Here is a 12,821-nt window from a genome sequence, read left to right as displayed (position 1 = left end):
AAAAAGGTTCTTGAGAAACCCAACTACTCACTTAAATTATTTACTGATTACCATGAATTCATTTATCTTTAAACATGTTAATTGTACACATACAGTACAGCCAACACCACGACAAAATGACCCCACTTTCCCACCTGCCACTCGGAATCTAAAAAATATATATGTGTCAAAAAGAAATCCCTAATAAATTACAGTGTATTTTAAATATATCTAAATATTGTTCAGTTGACAACGACACACACAAAGTCAACAATATCTCACTTAAAACAAATATAACATTTTAATAAATGAAAACCCATTCTTAGTGAAGTTTACAAAGAGTTAAAAAGACAGACATCCGTATCAGTCTTTGCTCCTGTCCTTTCCTTTTGTCCGCCGGGCTGCTTTGTCTGTCAGCAGAGAAGTTCAAGGCATATTTGTAACAGGCTAACAGCCAGTGCTGTACATTGTCTATGTATTATTAACCAAATATATATGAATTTGATATTTCCAAAATCCCTTTTTAAAGGGTCTGGATATTTCCTGAACTACTTCTGGCCACTGCATAGCAGTTAGTGTCAATAGTGTTTAGCAGCAGCAGCTTAAATTGAATTGCATATGGGTGAGTTCATTCCCCTGACTACACGATGAACTGCATATGGAAGTCCCTTTGGAGGTGTCCTGGGCAGGAAGCTTGAGAAGATCTAGCGAATACATCTCCCAGCTTCTCGGAGAGCTGCTGAGATTGATACTTTGAGGATTGTCTAGGCCTAGGGGAATAGGTTCATCTGAACCCAAAAAGAAGCTGTGTAGAACAATGTGATCTAGCACTCTCACATCTTGGCTCATTCATTTCATGGTGTCATGACTAGTCTTAAAATCCATCTTACACAGAAACACAGGAACTGATTATGGTGCATGCATTAGTTATTTTAGGTGTAGTAATTGATTTGATGCTTATCATATGAATTAAAGGCAAATTTAAAATGAAGGAAATCAAAATCAAAAATTGAATAAATACTGAAACACGTTGATGCTCATCGTAAAGCAAAGCATAATAAATTAAAGCTGCAAGCAGCGTCGAACGGGTCCTCGCTCACCCACGCCGGTCGGGGGAGCCGGCGGGACGCCGGCCCGCTCGGCCGAGGGCGCGCCGGTCGGACTCGACTCGGGCCGCGACTTATAACGAGCACGACAAGTTTGGGGCAGATTCGACAAAGTCCAGTTTCGCCACTAGGTGGCGCTTTAACTACGTGAACATATTCATGCGTCGTATGTCCCTACGTGAAGTATAGATCACCTCATGTAAATTCAATGGAAAAAAAAAGTGATGAAAAAAAGCTGCCTTGTCTTGGAATCGAACACGCATCTCCAGGTGTCCAGACCAACACTTATCATGGTGAGCTATAAGCCAGCTGGTTTACAGGCAGCCGTAGGAGCTCACATTATTTTGGGCAGAATTTTTTTGTTATTTTACTTCTCAATAGGTGATCAATAGGTGTTCCTCCAAGAAATGTGCTTGTTTCTTCGTGTGAATGTGTTCAGGCCTTGACTGGCATCACACATGATTTTTTGCATTAGTATTGGATGAGTTTAAGCAATAGTTTTTAACATCAAGAAATCACAGAAAGTAAAAATTATTGGCAGTAAAAAACCGAAAATTTCCTACCGACGAAAAGTCCGTTTTTTTTCACAGTGTTCATTATTCAAGTCTTGAGATTCTATAAAACTGATTTTTAGCCGATTCTGTTGGCGTTTTGTGGGAGAAATAATCGAAGGGGAAAAAGTGGAAAAGGGCCAAATCAAGCGAAAAACGCCAAAAAACGCCAAAAACGGCCAACTTTGGTGCATTATTGTAGGGCACCCTACAGTCCTAATTGCACGAAATTTGCTGTGAATGTTTCAGGCTCCCTTCTGCACATATCCTGACAGTCTGTTATTTTTTTCTCCCAATAGCGTTGAAGTTATGAGCATTACAAAACAGGACACGCCCCTAAAATGTTCGTTCGCCATAGATGCTTACCACAATAATATATTTGGAAAAAGATGATAGATCTTAGATGATATAGCTTCCATGATCATTATCTCCAATAGGTTTGGTTTGAATTGGACCCCGTATGTCGGAGCAAACGCCACTGATGTGTTTTTCACCAAAAAAAATATGGCGGGAAATTTAAGTAGGCGGAGCTTAGGGTCCTGAGAGGCTTTTTTGTAGAGCAGGTCCAAGTGGACTTGGGAAAAATAAAAGCTAGTCATTTGACCATACTGGGTGAGGGGCGTCGCCGGTGCAACTTCCAGGTGGCGCTAGAGAGCAATTTTTGAAAGCCGAATTTCGAGGTCGGTGTCATCCGTCTATTTTCACCAAGCCTGACAAGCTTGCCAAATTTGGTGAGTTTTGGGATATGATACATACCCCCAATATGCCCCCAATGTTCTAAAATAAAAATCAGAAGAAGAAGAATAATTAAAGCTGCAAGCAGCGTCGAACGGGTCCTCGCTCACCCGCGCCGGTCGGGGGAGCCGAGCGCCGAGGACCGGGCGCCGGTCGGACTCGACTCGGGCCGCGACTTGTAACGAGCGCGACAAGTTTGGGGCGGATTCGACAAAGTCCAGTTCAGCCACTAGGTGGCGCTTTAACTACGTGAACATATTCATGCGTCGTGTGTCCCGACGTGAAGTATAGACCATGTCATGTAAATTCGATGTAAAATGCATAAATGCTTGTCGTCTTGAGTTGTGCACTGACGTCTCAATTCAATTCAGTTTATTTGTATAGCCCATTTTCACAATTTACAAATTTGTCTCGAGTGCATTACAATCTGGACACATAGACATCCCTGACCTTTGACCTCACATCGGATCAGGAAAACGGAGGAGTACTCACAATCTGACCCCGACCTCTCAAGGCATCACGTGTATGATTAGTTGGGCACAGTGCATCATCCAATCTCCATTTCAACCAAGCTGCTGAAGCAGACTGGTGTTAGCGGCTTGTAACGGTTCTTCAGCGTCATCTGGAAAACAAAATTGCAGAAACAATAATGGTGTCAATTGGTCTCTTCAAAAGCAAATACTGGTATGATTCATAAACTTCAAAGCACAATAACATAACAAACCTGCGGCTGGACAATCCTCCTTAGTGCCACGTCCTATAAAGAAACAGAATAAACAAGAAAGTAACGGATTTGCTTTAAATAAAATTCAAATATTGTCATAATATTAATAATATTTATTTTTCGCTAACTTTAAATTGAATTCATTCGAAATCCGCATGGTGATATCTCATGAAAATAATTCTGGGCCTAGCTGAGGTCACCAATAACAAGACTGCAGTGTAATTTTTTAAAGAAAGTTACAGATTTGCTAAAAAAAATTCAAATATTTTCATAATATTAATAATTAATACTGCGCACCATTACGATGACTGTGCAGTGGATGCACTGCTCTGGAGGAGGTCGGGCAGTCTTGGTCCTGTGCTGGTCCCAGTCCACAGGAACTGGGGGCAACCATGCTCATTATACTGCAGTCCAAACATCTCCATAGTGTCTGCAATAGAGATGAACAGCAGGACACCGGAGGTTAGTACAGCAATCAACATCTGATGTGTGTCTATGTGCAGTGATTTTGATGAGCACACTTTACATCTCAATGTCAGATGACCTTCTAGTCAGAATATGATTATACTATGTAATTAAAAACTTCATCACACTCTGGTTCTAACATTGCTGATGAAAGTATACAGATCTCGTAAACAATATACAGGTTAATAACACCAAATGGTATTAATATTCTTAAAGAGTAGGTAAATAATATTTACCATATACTCATTAAATTCTGAATAAATAAATAAATGGCTCAAGATAAAAGTAATAAAGTTTTAATTCCTAGTTTTAATAGCTGGTAGTTTAATCTCTAATAACACTTCATGTATGAATTGAGTATATGTTGTATGACAGCCGTAATATGCAAAGATGCAATAAACAGTTCTTTCAAATGGATGTGGAGCAGTTGAATATTAACTACATGAATATTAACTGCAGCTTCATCAGAACACATTTATCAGAACACATTATGGCGTGAATTCGCAGTCATTATTCCGTTCTTTCACCGGTTTATGTAACGTTATATCCACAGTATTTATGTGTTCATGCGGACTGGCGAACAGGAGAAAACATAATATATTTGAATGGAGTCGCATTAGCATGGAGCTCCTCGTGTAGCATAGCATTGAGTAACCTGTGACAATCACACACGGAGAAAGAGCACCGGATAAACACGGTGGATTTTACAGCAGTCATGTGAACAAGAGACTGCCATGACTAATTATCGTTGGATTGTAGTTCATTGTAATACATTTAAAATGCTTACCATCTCAGACGGAGCAGACTGCAGACCAGCCCGGCAAAGCTGCAGTGTGATACTTCTTCTGCTCTAAACAGCGGTTTGCATCAATATATTTGGTGCATTACCGCCACCTGCTGGCCTGGAGTATCAGCCCGCGTCAGCACGCTGTGTTATTGTTCGTCTGCTTCTTGATGTATAAAAGCGAGTTGCATCCATATATTTGGTGCATTACCGCCACCTGCTGGCCTGGAGTATGAAACGCAGGTGAATACCTGTATGTGGAAATGAGATGAGCTTTGCACAAACATAGTGAAACAGAAATCAATATTGGCGACATCCGGTACAGTTTAGAGCATGGTGCCAAGAGACTTTTCTTTCCGTCTACTTGTGTTACATATACCTACCCAGCGTTATACATGTAGGTCAAACGTAGCACGGGCTGCCTAATGGGGCTGCCTAATTGAATATTGTAGGTGGCGCTATGGAGCAAATTACCATTTTTGAAGAATAAAATCCTATCTGGTAACTACATCTTTGATTCTTAATATGTTTGCCAAGGGTATTTTCACAGGAGCATGTTTAGTCCCTCCAAAGCCCCTTCGTTGTTTGATGCGAAGAATGGGTTGTACGGCAATAGTGTAACACCGAACGTAAAATGCTTTGTGGGCTGACATCATGACAATGTTTGGATTGTGTGTTACAAATTTGAAGCCGATCTGATTGACCGACTAAGAGAAGCAAGCCTATCGTGAAAGTGAATAAATTATGGTTATTTTACTTCTCAATAGGTGATCAATAGGTGTTCCTGGAAGAAATGTGCTTGTTTCTTCGTGTGAATGTGTTCAGGCCTTGACTGGCATCACACATGATTTTTTGCGTTAGTATTGGATGAGTTTAAGCAATAGTTTTTAACATAAAGAAATCACAGAAAGTAAAAAATTATTGGCAGTAAAAAAACGTAAATTTCCTACCGACGAAAAGTCCGTTTTTTTTCACAGTGTTCATTATTCAAGTCTTGAGATTCTATAAAACTGATTTTTAGCCGATTCTGTTGGCGTTTTGTGGGAGAAATAATCGATGGGGGAAAAGTGGAAAAGGGCCAAATCAAGCAAAAAACGCCGAAAAACGCCAAAAACGGCCAACTTTGGTGAATTTTTGTAGCGCCCCCTACGGTTTAAATTGCACGAAATTTGCTGTGAATGTTCCAGGCTCCCTTCTGCACATATCCTGAAAGTCTGTTATTTTTTTTCTCCCAATAGTGTTGAAGTTATGAGCATTACAAAACAGGACACGCCCCTAAAATGTTCGCTGGGCCATAGATCCTTACCAGAATGATATATTTGAAATAAGATGATAGATCTTAGATGATATAGCTTCCATGATCATTATCTCCAATAGGTTTGGTTTGAATTGGACCCCGTATGTCGGCGCAAACGCCTCGGATGTGTTTTTCACCAAAAAAAATATGGTGGAAAATTTAAGTAGGCGGAGCTTAGGGTACTGAGAGGCTTTTTTGTAGAGCAGGTCCAAGTGGACTTGTGAAAAAAAAAGCTAGTCATTTGAACATACTGGGTGAGGGGCGTCGCCGGTCAAATTTACAGGTGGCGCTAGAGAGCAATTTTTGAAAGCCGAATTTCGACGTCGTTGTCATCTGGCTATTTTCACCAAGCCTGACAAGCTTGCCAAATTTGGTGAGTTTTGGGATATGATACATACCCCCAATATGCGCCCAATGTTCAAAAATAAAAAAGTGGAATAAGAATTAAAGCTGCAAGCAGCGTCGAACGGGTCCTCGCTCACCCACGCCGGTCGGGGGAGCCGGCGTGACGCCGGCCCGCTCCCGGTCGGACTCGACTCGGGCCGCGACTTATAACGACAAGTTTGGGGCAGATTTGACAAAGTCCAGTTTCGCCACTAGGTGGCGCTTTAACTACGTGAACATATTCATGCGTCGTATGTCCCTACGTGAAGTATAGATCACCTCATGTAAATTCAATGGAAAAAAAAAGTGATGAAAAAAAGCTGCCTTGTCTTGGAATCGAACACGCATCTCCAGGTGTCCAGACCAACACTTATCATGGTGAGCTATAAGCCAGCTGGTTTACAGGCAGCCGTAGGAGCTCACATTATTTTGGGCAGAATTTTTTTGTTATTTTACTTCTCAATAGGTGATCAATAGGTGTTCCTCCAAGAAATGTGCTTGTTTCTTCGTGTGAATGTGTTCAGGCCTTGACTGGCATCACACATGATTTTTTGCATTAGTATTGGATGAGTTTAAGCAATAGTTTTTAACATAAAGAAATCACAGAAAGTAAAAAATTATTGGCAGTAAAAAACCGAAAATTTCCTACCGACGAAAAGTCCGTTTTTTTTCACAGTGTTCATTATTCAAGTCTTGAGATTCTATAAAACTGATTTTTAGCCGATTCTGTTGGCGTTTTGTGGGAGAAATAATCGATGGGGAAAAACTGGAAAAGGGCCAAATCAAGCAAGAAACGCCAAAAAACGCCAAAAACGGCCAACTTTGGTGAATTATTGTAGCGCCCCCTACGGTTCAAATTGCACGAAATTTGCTGTGAATGTTTCAGGCTCCCTTCTGCACATATCCTGACAGTCTGTTATTTTTTTCTCCCAATAGTGTTGAAGTTATGAGCATTTCAAAACAGGACACGCCCCTAAAATGTTCGTTGGGCCATAGATCCTTACCACAATAATATATTTGGAAAGGGATGATAGATCTTAGATGATGTAGCTTCCATAATCATTATCTCCAATAGGTTTGGTTTGAATTGGACCCCGTATGTCGGAACAAACGCCTCTGATGTGTTTTTCACCAAAAAAAATATGGTGGAAAATTTAAGTAGGCGGAGCTTAGGGTACTGAGAGGCTTTTTTGTAGAGCAGGTCCAAGTGGACTTGTGAAAAAAAAAGCTAGTCATTTGAACATACTGGGTGAGGGGCGTCGCCGGTCAAATTTACAGGTGGCTTTAAAGCCGAATTTCGACGTCGTTGTCATCCGGCTATTTTCACCAAGCCTGACAAGCTTGCCAAATTTGGTGAGTTTTGGGATATGATACATACTCCCAATATGCCCAATGTTCACAAATAAGAAGCGCAATAACAATAATTAAAGCTGCAAGCAGCGTCGAACCCGTCCTCGCTCACCCGCGCCCGTCGGGGAGGGGACGCCGGCCCGCTGCCGAGGGCGCCGGTCGGACTCGACTCGGCCGCGACTTATAACGAGCACGACAAGTTTGGGGCAGATTCGACAAAGTCCAGTTTCGCCACTAGGTGGCGCTTTAACTACGTGAACATATTCATGCATCACGTGTCCCTACATGAAGTAAAAATAAATAAACAAAAACTCACGAAATCCGTGATTTAAAAGCCTCGTCCAGCTGTTTACTGACGTTAGTTATGTTAGAGCAGAGAGGGAGAGAGAGAGAGAGAAGAGAAAAGAAAGAGAGAGAAAGAGAGAGAGAGAGAGTTCTTATTCCATTCTAAATAACGGGCTAGTCAAACACATTTGGGGCGGACTGAAGGAAGTCCAGTTGAGCCACTAGGTGGCGCTTTAACTACGTGAACATATTCATGCGTCGTGTCCCTACCGAAGTATAGATCACCTCATGTAAATTCAATGTAAAAAAAAAGTGATGAAAAAAAGCTGCCTTGTCTTGGAATCGAACACGCATCTCCAGGTGTCCAGACCAACACTTAACATGGTGAGCTATAAGCCAGCTGGTTTACAGGCAGCCGTAGGAGCTCACATTATTTTGGGCAGAAAATTTGGTTATTTTACTTCTCAATAGGTGATCAATAGGTGTTCCTCCAAGAAATGTGCTTGTTTCTTCGTGTGAATGTGTTCAGGCCTTGACTGGCATCACACATGATTTTTTAGGGAAGTATTGGATGAGATTAAGCAATAGTTTTTAACATAAAGAAATCACAGAAAGTAAAAAATTATTGGCAGTAAAAAAACGTAAATTTTCTACCGACGAAAAGTCCGGTTTTTTTCACAGTGTTCATTATTCAAGTCTTGAGATTCTATAAAACTGATTTTTAGCCGATTCTGTTGGCGTTTTGTGGGAGAAATAATCGATGGGGAAAAAGTGGAAAAGGGCCAAATCAAGCGAAAAACGCCAAAAACGCCAAAAACGGCCAACTTTGGTGAATTATTGTAGCGCCCCCTACGGTTTAAATTGCACGAAATTTGCTGTGAATGTTCCAGGCTCCCTTCTGCACATATCCTGACAGTCTGTTATTTTTCTTTCCCAATAGTGTTGAAGTTATGAGCATTACAAAACAGGACACGCCCCTAAAATGTTCGCTGGGCCATAGATCCTTACCACAATGATATATTTGAAAAAGGATGATAGATCTTAGATGATGTAGCTTCCATAATCATTATCTCCAATAGGTTTGGTTTGAATTGGACCCCGTATGTCGGAGCAAACGCCTCTGATGTGTTTTTCACCAAAAAAAATATGGTGGAAAATTTAAGTAGGCGGAGCTTAGGGTACTGAGAGGCTTTTATGTAGAGCAGGTCCAAGTGGACTTGTGAAAATAAAAGCTAGTCATTTGACCATACTGGGTGAGGGGCGTCGCCGGTCAAAATTCCAGGTGGCGCTAGAGAGCAATTTTTGAAAGCCGAATTTCGAAGTCAGTGTCATCGGCTATTTTCACCAAGCCTGACAAGCTTGCCAAATTTGGTGAGTTTTGGGATATGATGCGTACCCCCAATATGCGGTCAAAGAGTAAAAATAAAAAGCGGAATAAGAATAATAAGAATTCTAACAATTTCAATAGGTTCCTCTCGGTCAGACTTCGTCTGTCGCTCGGACCCTAATAATAATTAAAGCTGCAAGCAGCGTCGAACGGTCTCGCTACGGTCGGGAGCCGGGCGCCGAGGAGCCGCCGAGGGCGCCGGTCGGACTCGACTCGGGCCGCGACAAGTTTGGGGCAGATTCGACAAAGTCCAGTTCCGCCACTAGGTGGCGCTTTAACTACGTGAACATATGCATGCGTCGTGTGTCCCTACGTGAAGTATAGATCACCTCATGTAAATTCAATGTAAAAAAAAAGTGATGAAAAAAAGCTGCCTTGTCTTGGAATCAAACACGCATCTCCAGGTGTCCAGACCAACACTTACCATGGTGAGCTATGAGCCAGCTGGTTTACAGGTAGCCGTAGGAGCTCACATTATTTTGGGCAGAAAAATTTGGTTATTTTACTTCTCAATAGGTGATCAATAGGTGTTCCTGGAAGAAATGTGCTTGTTTCTTCATGTGAATGTGTTCAGGCCTTGACTGGCATCACACATGATTTTTTGGGAAAGTATTGGATGAGATTAAGCAATAGTTTTTAACATAAAGAAATCACAGAAAGTAAAAAATTATTGGCAGTAAAAAAACGTAAATGTTTTACCGACGAAAAGTCCGTTTTTTTTCACAGTGTTCATTATTCAAGTCTTGAGATTCTATAAAACTGATTTTTAGCCGATTCTGTTGGCGTTTTGTGGGAGAAATAATCGATGGGGGAAAATTGGAAAAGGGCCAAATCAAGCAAAAACGAAAAAACGCCAAAACGGCCAACTTTGGTGAATTATTGTAGCGCCCCTACGGTTTAAATTGCACGAAATTTGCTGTGAATGTTCCAGGCTCCTTCTGCACATATCCTGACAGTCTGTTATTTTTTCCTCCAATAGTGTTGAAGTTATGAGCATTACAAAACAGGACACGCCCTAAAATGTTCGCTGGGCAATAGATCCTTACCACAATGATATATTTGAAATAAGATGATAGATCTTAGATGATATAGCTTCCATGATCATTATCTCCAATAGGTTTGGTTTGAATTGGACCCGTATGTCGGAGCAAACGCCTCTGATGTGTTATTCACCAGAAAAAATATGGTGGTAAATTTAAGTAGGCGGAGCTTAGGGTACTGAGAGGTTTTTGTAGAGCAGGTCCAGTGGAGTGGACTTGTGAAAAAAAAGGCTAGTCATTTGAACATACTGGGTGAGGGGCGTCGCCGGTCAAATTTACAGGTGGCGCTAGAGAGCAATTTTTGAAAGCCGAATTTCGACGTCGTTGTCATCTGGCTATTTTCACCAAGCCTGACAAGCTTGCCAAATTTGGTGAGTTTTGGGATATGATACATACCCCCAATATGCGCCCAATGTTCAAAAATAAAAAAGTGGAATAATAAGAAGAAGAATTAAAGCTGCAAGCAGCGTCGAACGGGTCCTCGCTCACCCGCGCCGGTCGGGGGAGCCGGCGCCGAGGACCCGGCGCGCGGTCGGACTCGACTCGGGCCGCGACTTGTAACGAGCGCGACAAGTTTGGGGCGGATTCGACAAAGTCCAGTTCAGCCACTAGGTGGCGCTTTAACTACGTGAACATATTCATGCGTGTGTCCCGACGTGAAGTATAGACCATGTCATGTAAATTCGATGTAAAATGCATAAATGCTTGTCGTCTTGAGTTGTGCACTGACGTCTCAATTCAATTCAGTTTATTTGTATAGCCCATTTTCACAATTTACAAATTTGTCTCGGTGTGCATTACAATCTGGACACATAGACATCCCTGACCTTTGACCTCACATCGGATCAGGAAAACGGAGGAGTACTCACAATCTGACCCCGACCTCTCAAGGCATCACGTGTATGATTAGTTGGGCACAGTGCATCATCCAATCTCCATTTCAACCAAGCTGCTGAAGCAGACTGGTGTTAGCGGCTTGTAACGGTTCTTCAGCGTCATCTGGAAAACAAAATTGCAGAAACAATAATGGTGTCAATTGGTCTCTTCAAAAAGCAAATACTGGTATGATTCATAAACTTCAAAGCACAATAACATAACAAACCTGCGGCTGGACAATCCTCCTTAGTGCCACGTCCTATAAAGAAACAGAATAAACAAGAAAGTAACGGATTTGCTTTAAATAAAATTCAAATATTGTCATAATATTAATAATATTTATTTTTCGCTAACTTTAAATTGAATTCATTCGAAATCCGCATGGTGATATCTCATGAAAATAATTCTGGGCCTAGCTGAGGTCACCAATAACAAGACTGCAGTGTAATTTTTTTAAAGAAAGTTACAGATTTGCTTAAAATAAAATTCAAATATTTTCATAATATTAATAATTAATACTGAGCACCATTACGATGACTGTGCAGTGGATGCACTGCTCTGGAGGAGGTCGGGCAGTCTTGGTCCTGTGCTGGTCCCAGTCCACAGGAACTGGGGGCAACCATGCTCATTATACTGCAGTCCAAACATCTCCATAGTGTCTGCAAATGTGTGGTAGTTTAATCTCTAATAACACTTCATGTATGAATTGAGTATATGTTGTATGACAGCCGTAATATGCAAAGTAAACAGTAATTATTCTTTCAAATGGATGTGGAGCAGTTAAATAGCTACATGAATATTAACTGCATGCATCTTCAAGCTTCATCAGAACACATTTATAACGTGACGTGAATTCAAAGACACACCGTGACTCTGTTCAGAGTTTACCGTTCTTTCACTGCGGTTATGTAACGTAATATCCACAGTATTTATGTGTTCATGCCGACTGGCGAACAGGAGAAACCATTATATATTTGAATGGAGGATCGCATTAGCATGGAGCTCCTCGTGTAGAACAGCATTGAGTAACCTGTGACAATCACACACGGAGAAAGAGCACCGGATAAACACGGTGGATTTTACAGCGGTCATGTGAACAAGAGACTGCCATGACTAATTATCATTGTAATACATTTAAAATTCTTACCGTCTCAGACGGAGCAGACTGCAGACCAGGCCGGCAAAGCTGCAGTGTGATACTTCTTCTGCTCTAAACAGCGGTTTGCATCAATATATTTGGTGCATTACCGCCACCTGCTGGCCTGGAGTATCAGCCGGCGTCAGCACGCTGTGTTATTGTTCGTCTGCTTCTTGATGTATAAAAGCGAGTTGCATCCATATATTTGGTGCATTACCGCCACCTGCTGGCCTGGAGTATGAAACGCAGGTGAATACCTGTATGTGGAAATGAGATGAGCTTTGCACAAACATAGTGAAACAGAAATCAATATTGGCGACATCCGGTACAGTTTAGAGCATGGTGCCAAGAGACTTTTCTTTCCGTCTACTTGTGTTACATATACCTACCCAGCGTTATACATGTAGGTCAAACGTAGCACCGGGGCTGCCTAATGGGGCTGCCTAATTGAATATTGTAGGTGGCGCTATGGAGCAAATTACCATTTTTGAAGAATAAAATCCTATCTGGTAACTACATCTTTGATTCTTAATATGTTTGCCAAGGGTATTTTCACAGGAGCATGTTTAGTCCCTCCAAAGCCCCTTCGTTGTTTGATGCGAAGAATGGGTTGTACGGCAATAGTGTAACAGCGAACGTAAAATGCTTTGTGGGCTGACATCATGACAATGTTTGGATTGTGTGTTACAAATTTGAAGCCGATCTGATTGACCGACTAAG

General features: G+C 41.5%; 1 long non-coding RNA gene across 3 annotated transcripts; it reads right to left on the bottom strand.

Annotated features, from left to right (window-relative positions):
* Positions 1-2,844: 2,844 nt before the first annotated feature.
* LOC130211233 (uncharacterized) lies at positions 2,845-12,595 on the bottom strand. Of its 3 annotated transcripts, XR_008834972.1 has the most exons (9): positions 12,111-12,595; positions 11,852-11,993; positions 11,490-11,622; positions 11,190-11,222; positions 10,957-11,086; positions 4,348-4,569; positions 3,393-3,525; positions 3,096-3,128; positions 2,845-2,993 (listed from the first exon to the last, which is right to left on the bottom strand). It is a non-coding gene; the product is annotated as an uncharacterized LOC130211233 (long non-coding RNA). The 3 variants fall into 3 exon arrangements; XR_008834971.1 differs by lacking the exon at positions 11,852-11,993 and having other exon boundaries at positions 4,348-4,595; XR_008834970.1 differs by lacking the exon at positions 11,852-11,993.
* Between the last annotated feature and the right edge of the window lie 226 nt (positions 12,596-12,821).

This window comes from Pseudoliparis swirei, chromosome 20, assembly GCF_029220125.1.
Source record: "Pseudoliparis swirei isolate HS2019 ecotype Mariana Trench chromosome 20, NWPU_hadal_v1, whole genome shotgun sequence".
In the NCBI taxonomy this organism is placed as follows: domain Eukaryota; kingdom Metazoa; phylum Chordata; class Actinopteri; order Perciformes; family Liparidae; genus Pseudoliparis; species Pseudoliparis swirei.
Note: the sequence above shows the minus strand (reverse complement) of the source record. Positions and strands in the feature narration are given on the sequence as shown.